General features: G+C 45.6%; 1 long non-coding RNA gene across 2 annotated transcripts; it reads left to right on the top strand.

The window, feature by feature from the left end:
- The first annotated feature begins 660 nt into the window (after window positions 1-660).
- Window positions 661-2,844, top strand: LOC125728556 (uncharacterized). Of its 2 annotated transcripts, none has more exons than XR_007389177.1 (3): window positions 661-1,503; window positions 1,742-1,859; window positions 2,006-2,844. It is a non-coding gene; the product is annotated as an uncharacterized LOC125728556 (long non-coding RNA). The 2 variants fall into 2 exon arrangements; XR_007389178.1 differs by lacking the exon at window positions 661-1,503 and adding an exon at window positions 1,513-1,588.
- The last annotated feature ends 5,504 nt before the right edge of the window (window positions 2,845-8,348 follow it).

The raw sequence follows: 8,348 nt of genomic DNA, 5'->3' as shown, positions 1-8,348 counted from the left end.
AGATTTAAAAAAAAACTGGTTAAAATAATGTCTGTGGTTAAAACAAGTATTAAAAAACCTTCACATTTTGTTGAATGAAATAAGTCGTGGTATTCCAACAAATTTCAATGGTTCACGTAGGATTATTTAGTATGCTGTTAACGTTTTGCTAATGGGAGTGAATAACAGAACTACAATGGGCCAGTCTCCCAGCATCACCGTCGCTGATCGGAGCTGTTCCTGATGAGTTTGTCTGAGGAACTTGCAGACTTGGGTGTGACTGCTGACTCTAATGTGACGTGGGAGATCTTCCATGATAAGACCCTGAAGGTTGCTGAGGGCTGTGTGGGTGTTGCCAGGATTCCCAGAAGGACGTGTTTCATCTCTCAGGGCACCCTGGATATTTTTGAGAAGAGTCGCAGCGCACGACTTGGTGGCAACTCCAGTCTGTACCGGGAACTGTGAAGAATGGCTGTGAGGGCAGATATGGAGGCGTTTGTTAGAATATTTGTGAGCAGGTAACAAACCATCTGTGGTCTAGTGACCCACGTCCTGCTTACAGAGGAATCGAAGCATTTCGCACATCTGAGTCTGTTCCTCGGAGACTTGCACTCCGGGCGGGTGATGGAACGGTCCTTACGGATGACACTGCAGTTGTGACCCGCTGGGCCGGCTACTTTGAGCACTTGTTCAAAGCTGACCCTCCAGCTAGGATGTTCGCCATCTCTGGGTCTGCGGTTCTCGAAGCTTATCCTCCGATCAGCTGTGAATCTCACTGAGATTGCACGGGCGGTGAATCAGATGAGGGCAGGGAAGGCCGCAGGGACCTGTGATATCCAGGGTGAACTTCTCCAGGCTGGTGGTAAGGCTGTCCTCCTGGCATTGCAGGCAATCTCTGCCTCCATTTGGGAGTCAGTCTTTATCCCAACTTACTGGAAAATGGGACTTGTAGCCCCTGTCTGGAAAGGGAAGGGTGATTGCCTGGATTGTGGCAACTGCTGGGGGAAAACACAGCTTTCAGTGCCTGGTATGGTCCTTGCTAGGGTCATACATAACAGCATCCATGATCACTTGCTTGCCTATCAGCGACAGTTTTACGCCTAAGAAGTCTACCATCGACTGCCTCTTTCGAGGATCCTTGGGTACCGCTGGTTTGACTTTGTGTGGAATGAGCGGTGGCTAGCTGAGTCCGGAATGAGGCACGTTACCTGCATCGTGAGGGAGCGTCAGTTACGGCACTACGGCCATGTGGCGTGTTTCCCTGAGAGTGATTCGCACAATACCTGGCAACAGTTGATATCCGTTGAGCTTGAAAGTAGGCTGGCGCATGATAAAATTGGGGGCGTGGTTAAGACTATTACGTAACAGCCTGGCAATTTTTGAACCGCCTGTTTCCACTTCCTTATTCTACATATTCAGAAATTATCAGAGGTGGAAAGTTCAGGTTCAAAAAGTACGAATCCAAACCCCAATTTTGTTTCAACCAACCAGTTGTGACTCTTCATGCTCAGCTAGTTGTACCAGGTGACCATCTATCGCCACCCTTAATGTGTCTCTCAGTTGATTGCGAGGGGTCGTGGAGGAACGGCCGTTACTTGAAGATCTGAAAGTGGGGTTCTTTGTCTCTTTTATATCTACCGTGTGATTTATCTCATTCATAATCGAAACTGAATAAAAATGGTGGCGATAAAATATGCTCCACGCTCTCCCGGAGCGCGCTGTGTATTCATAGTTTATTTTTCCACGGTTCCCTCCCATTAAGGTTGTTTATCGCTCGTGTGTTCCTACTCGTCTCCATTCCTGCGTGGTGCTTCACAGGATTTATCGCGCTTCAAAGCAGGGACAGAACACACACATGAGCAATGAAAGCGGCAGCCGAGGTAATCATCGTTCTTAACGACAGCTGTGTTGCTCATAAACATAGAGCCCGAGGCTCGGTTCTTGCACTGGGAAATTTTCTGTTTCCGTGATCTTATAAGCTGAGAATCAAGTATTAACCGTACACCGTATTTTTAATCGTATTTAGGAGCACAAAAACATTATTATCCAGTTATCTGAATGAAAGCCTTGGTCTGAGGTACGTACACCGCGTATAATTCAATATTTTACAACATTGTAGAGGTTTGAAGTAATTGATGCCGCGTACCTTTCTGACATGTCAGAGCATGCCTGCTGTCTGTGCTGTGCAGCATCTTTCCTGCTCATTTGACAGGTCTTAATTGAATTTGGTTAATGAATGCGCACCGGGATGATGAACGATAAACTGAAAGTATACTGCATTACTTGATGTTCTGACTGTGTGTGGGGTGGGGCAGGGCCGGGATTTTTGGGTCACATATATCACACCACCAGGAAAATACCTGGTATTCCGGACGTCCAGTCCATCCTGGGGATGGGGGGAAAGCCTTTTCCGGAATCCTCACTCGATTCATTTGCACGAGCGTACCTTACACTGGTTGAACACCACAGTTTTGGAAGGTATTAGCTCAGTGAGAAGAGCATCACATGAGTGTCAGCATTCATATGATGCCCATCTCCCCCGAAACAAAGTTTGAGGTCTTGAACTTTGACCCAGAGGCGGGGGCACTCATGTGGAGGCTCATGAGGCTTCATCTTAGTCGTTTCATGTTAGACTAACAATACTGAATGAGGAAAAAAATAAACTTTGGTGGGGGGCAGGGTGTCTGGCTCCTCTGTCTGTGAACAGAAGGTCGCTGGTTCAAATCCCTGGGTGATGTCACTGTTGGGCCCTTGAATAAGGCCCATAACCCCCAATTGCTCCAGGGAGAGTCTGACCCTGCTCTCTCAGTTCAATTGTATGTTGCTTTGGTTAACATCTGCTAAATAAATGTAAATCAGCTGAAACTCTCAAGTCAAGCAAACAGCACCACTCTAAGAGATATCATGCTCCTCCGAGCAACTGTCCCTCTTCTAGATGGGGCGGGGGGGGCGTGGTACACACAGGTTGGCAGAAGACAGCTGGACAGTGTCAGAGCTCGAGGGCTGTTAGCATCACCAGTCAGTGGGTCCTCACTGTAGGAGACGGACCGTAAGAAAAATGATGTGAAGTTACACCCCTACAGTTTTAATCAGGCTTGATTACAGCGTGCAGGTGCCTCGACCAGGAGCTGTAAACAGGCTCGCTGTCACACATGCACTTGCGAAAAGGTGCATCACCTCCTGAAAGTGTAGGACGACGCTGCCGCGGCTTCCAGGGCTGGAACGTTCTTGAAAGAGGACTCTAAAAATGGGAAAATTATTACACTTGTGCATTTTTAAATTGAAGATTTTTAGCAGCTTATAGTGAACATTCAGAACATCAGCAAGTATGTGGTTTAGTCAGCAGAGAAAGACATACAGTAAGTCTACTGTTCTTATGGTAAAAATCATAGTACATTGTGTGATAGACCCATGGTTGCAGTTTGGATACTATAATTTCCTGGCACACGTTTCATTGAAGTAATTAATCACTGCAGACCAATGAATGATATGCCATGTGACTTCAGCTGCTTATCGCCGTGGAAATGTCATTCAGCAGTTCCCAAGGATGGGGCTCTATTATGCTCCTTCAGCAGAACGTGTCAGAAAGCAGAAGGCCCCGGTTGCTATGGCAATAGAGGCGGGAGGATAAGGCAGCATGTTTGCGAAGCGGTTCCCCCAGGCAGTCTCGCCTCCTTCCCGTCTCACACATGGAGGCCTCCAGGAGGTGCATCGCTCGCTATCTCTCGCTCGGCTTTCCGGGCCTGCCGATGTGCTCATGCGGGGATTTCTTACAGAGACAGTGGTGAATGGTCCAACCTTCTTGCTCATTCAGGAGCACCCGAATCCATCCCCACATCAGAGTGAAAATGTCAAGCCCAGAACAGCAGCTCCAATACTGAGAGTTCTTTATTAAAATACCACAAAGTGAAAGATCAAAGGATGAATGAAAAGGTGCGAGTACTGAGTACACAGGAGTGGCTGACCGCAGGTCCAGCCCCAGCGCACTCACACGCTCCTATTACACACAACGTAATTTCTTGTTTCTAGGGTAGTGTAGTGACTGTTTCTGGCCAAGAGGGGGCCCTCTTACATGCAACGTTTGAGTGGCGCTAATGCGGGATCAGTGCAGAAGTGCTCCCGAAATATTACAATGTGAATTTCTCCTCACATGGGGTCCAGGATATGGGGCATCTGTCAAATAATTTGAATAATACAATAATAGCTAAAACAAGCATTGACAGCAAAGCCACACACACACACACACACACTCACCCTAAACCAAAAGAAAATCCAAATGAAAGACAAGCGCTATCCTACCTCCCTGACTAGCTAAAAACATCCCAAGCACATATACATGAACCATAAAGGCAGTCACTTCCTACTCTCAGTGTACACAGAATTAACAAGGGACAAAACACCAAATACACAAACTATACAATCATACGCCAAGGTCAAATCACAATTCAGCAAAAGATCCAAGTAAAGGTCAAGCCCAAGATCAAAGTCAATCACAAATATAGCACAAGAAGAAGCTCTTCCACAAAAAAACCAAACCCCTCTCCAAACTGCAGGAACATGGTCCTTTTATTCAGGTGATGCCCAGGACCAAAACAGGCACAGGTTCATCTTATTCATTACGGAGGCCGGCATCTTCTCAGACAGGCAGAAGGTGGGTGCAAAACCTGGGACTGCATCCGTGGAGCATGGAACCTAGATAAGATGCAACCACAAACATAGACCATAACATAAGACTATAGTGTCTTATCCGATGACTGGAATTTCAGGCAGTTGTGGAATATTGTAAAATACTTCTGTCCTATCGGATAATTTTGTGATATCTAATGATTGGAATATAAGGGAATTGTACGACGCCTGAGAATTGTGGGATATTGAATGTAATTAAATAATCGTAGAATGTAAGGCAACTGCATTGCATCGATATGAGACAATTGTGTGGCATTTAGCTATCTGAGCTCCTGCAGATAATCTTTTCCAAAAAATCAGCACCCTGCAAAAGGGCAGAGCATACTAACAATGCCACACCCCCCCCCCCACCCCACCCATTCCACACCGCAACTAGCATCACACACCCATGGCCAGCTTTACCCACCTGGTGAGCTTGTCGTCAGCACTTATGGCCGGCATTGCTGTCATCCAGAGAAGGACGCTGTAGGCCAGAGGGTGGGGGTGCAGAGAGTGGCCGTAGAACTGTCCCAGAACATGCAGAGACGACCAAAGACATGTGTCCTGGTAGATTCTTCTGGAAAGACATGGCCATACTGGGAGATATTTTTGGAAAGGTAGGGCTGCTTAGATAGACGCTTCTGGAAAGACATGACTGCTCTGGTAGATGCTTCTGTAAATCCTGTCTGCTCTCTGTTTTGCTGGCATACACCCCCCCCCCCCCTCCAGGTGGGATTTAATTCTGCCATATGATAGATGGCGTGACTCTGCATCTTTCCCGCGTTGTTCCCTTATTGTCAGACTATGATGAGGAATAAAGGCCAGCACTTCACTGCATAAACATACACGGGTATTTTTTTCTAAATAATGGCTGAATATTATTTTTAAACGGGCAAAATGAGTTTGAGTGAAAAGAAGAGGCACAGCAGGTCAAATGCAGAGAAAAACCCCAGTTGGAAAGAAAGAAGTGATTTGGGAAACCCCCCCCCCCAGAGAATCAGAGGTGAGGAGCAATAGAACAATTCAACAAAAGAAGACCGGTTCCGCAATACGCCAAGCCTGACAGTGAACTGGAGAGACAGACAGCGGCAGACTAAGCAAAGCCCAGCCAAGAGAGAGCTGCAAATAGGGCCTGGGGAGGGACTGAGAAAGATGGGAGCCAAGACAATAAAAGGGGTATGAAACAATAAATAAAGAGAAGTGTTGACTTACATGCAGAGTGGTCCGTGAGTTTTATTCCTCCTGTTGACATTTACTTTAGGTAAACATACAGATTTTCAGATATGCAGCCAAAAAACAGAATTCAAATTTGATTATGCGTGGTGAAACAAAGGCTTTATTTGCCATTTGCAGAAGAAATGCCATCAATTGCCATTTTCCAAACCGCTTATCCTTCTGGGTCACGTGGGTCTGGAGCCTATCCTGGAAGCAATGGGCACGAGGCAGGGAACAACCCAGGATGGGGGGCCAGCCCATCGCCGGGCACACTCACACACCTACAGGCAATTTAGGAACTTCAACTAGCATCAGCATGTCTTTGGACCGTGGAGTACCTGGAGGAAACCCCACAACAACATGGGAAGAACAGGCAAGCTCAACATACGTAACACAGGCGGAGATTCCAACCCGGGTCCAAGAGGTGCGAAGCTACAGTGTTAACCACTGCACCACCATGCCTAATAAACGTCGTGAAGATCAGTATTACCTTGGTCTTAAAGACTCATCTACTGCATCCAACACCAATCTGGAATGGTGCTTTTCAAATATTCAATTAAAATCTCACAGCACTCTGAAAAGGTGTAACTGCAACTTTCAAACTAGCCCTCTGATCTGCTGCGCGTTAAGTATGCCATTAAAACCTTACTGAATTACAACATTTTGACAACATCAATAGCTTATTTTTTCTTTACCCAGTATCTTCAATAATGACAAGAACCAGGTGCCTTAGCTGACACAAAGCAGAAAACATCTCAAATGGCCAGGGCAGAGTTGAAGTCAAAGGCAAGGTGCTAATTCTCCACAAGGGTGCAAGCAGGACAACATTAAACCATCTTAAAAACTGCTAAATAGTTTTCAAAGTCAAGAAGTCCTGGCCATATTTGACCACGTCCAACACAGTTAAAATTGAAGAAAGCCACTGCCAATCTATGCGCCTGAACAGTGGGAAGTCCATACAGGAACAAGCTGCTGTATGTCAGAGGACGGCAGTGTCTTTTCACATTGTTGCTACAATCAGATACAAAAGTGAGGTGAGCTATACCAGCAGCTGAGATTGTACGATACATGTCATGGCGATAGCATTTAAGATAGCGACTTCAGTTATAAAGCTTGTACTTTTACGGACAGCTTAATTGCATTCGGTTCTAGGAAAGGTTTCCGGAATACACCAAACGTGTAGCACAGTGTTGGGTGGGGGGGGGGGTTATTCAGTGTTGATGGCCTTTGTCAGCCCCTTAAGTAGCGTGGGAACTTCAGCAGTACTGCTGCATCCTGGCAACATCTGGATCCTCTCCATCAGCTCCGTGGACAACCAGAACCTTACGGATATGCTGAGTGGCGTCACTGCGGCCGTCCTCCTGCATGCAATTCATAAAAAAATGAAGACAATTATATCGAGAAACAAATGAATCTGCCTGAATCATTCGAGTTATTTCATTACCAGTGCAGGATTTAAAGATAAAAAAAAAGATTCTCATTAAATACTTCAGACTGTTAAATTGAGTCAAATCTGTTTTCCGGAAAACCAGCATTAGTAACACACTTGAAGAACATGGCAGAAGGCAGCCGTCACAGAATGCAGAACCTGCATGGATACTGAATTTCACAGCCTTAAAATGTCTCAGCGCCTTTACAGTGCCAGGTAACGCTATGGATTTATAATCCCAGAGCATGTTTACTCTTTGTAATCCTCTCATACTTTAGGGTTAACTTGCACAATGAACACATTGAAACTTTAATCAGTGTAATTTAAAAATCACGTATTACCATCTTCTTTCTCGTCGAGGTACAAAGTGAGGCTGCGGATAATGCTTTGGTTCTGTGAGCAATTAATATTGTGTCAGTACTGAACCATTATTCGTGCGCAATGAACTGTCAAGTGAGAACACAAGAGGAACAGTGATGTGAGTGCCCAGAGTAAGAGTCACGTGTAGAAAGATGGAGCAGGCAGGGACAGAGAAGTTACAGGGAGCTGAGACTCCTGCCGTACATGCATATGCATGGGAGAGTGAGCGTGTGTGTATTAGAGGGAGTGAGACAGTAAAGGGACGGAAAAAAAAACAGAACAGGCACTATTTTGAACAAACAAACCTGACTCAGTTTGTCCAGGAAAGGTCTCAGCTTGAATTGACAACAGATTCATAAATACAACATCAGGAACTGGGCCAATTAGATGCAAAAAGAATTACGGGTGAATTCTGTACAGGGTGATTTAAACCCTGTAGATATTCATGGCGAAATGAACAAGCTAGCGCTTTTTACAATGGTCAATAAAAAAGGGGAAGACCAACCTCATTCTCCATAGGAGAATGTCTTGGCCATTTTTCTTAGAATTACTGAATTTCTTTACAAGAAGCTTGAGCTTAATCACCAGCTAAACTGCTCTAACGTTGACCTTAACTGCATTTGCACTCCTCTGCTCTTGACTAAGCTCCCTCTCTGGCAGTGTCTAAGCCTTTAGTTTTACAGAAGGGAAATTGAGTTTT

Source organism: Brienomyrus brachyistius, unplaced genomic scaffold, assembly GCF_023856365.1.
Source record: "Brienomyrus brachyistius isolate T26 unplaced genomic scaffold, BBRACH_0.4 scaffold314, whole genome shotgun sequence".
NCBI lineage: Eukaryota > Metazoa > Chordata > Actinopteri > Osteoglossiformes > Mormyridae > Brienomyrus > Brienomyrus brachyistius.
Note: the sequence above shows the minus strand (reverse complement) of the source record. Positions and strands in the feature narration are given on the sequence as shown.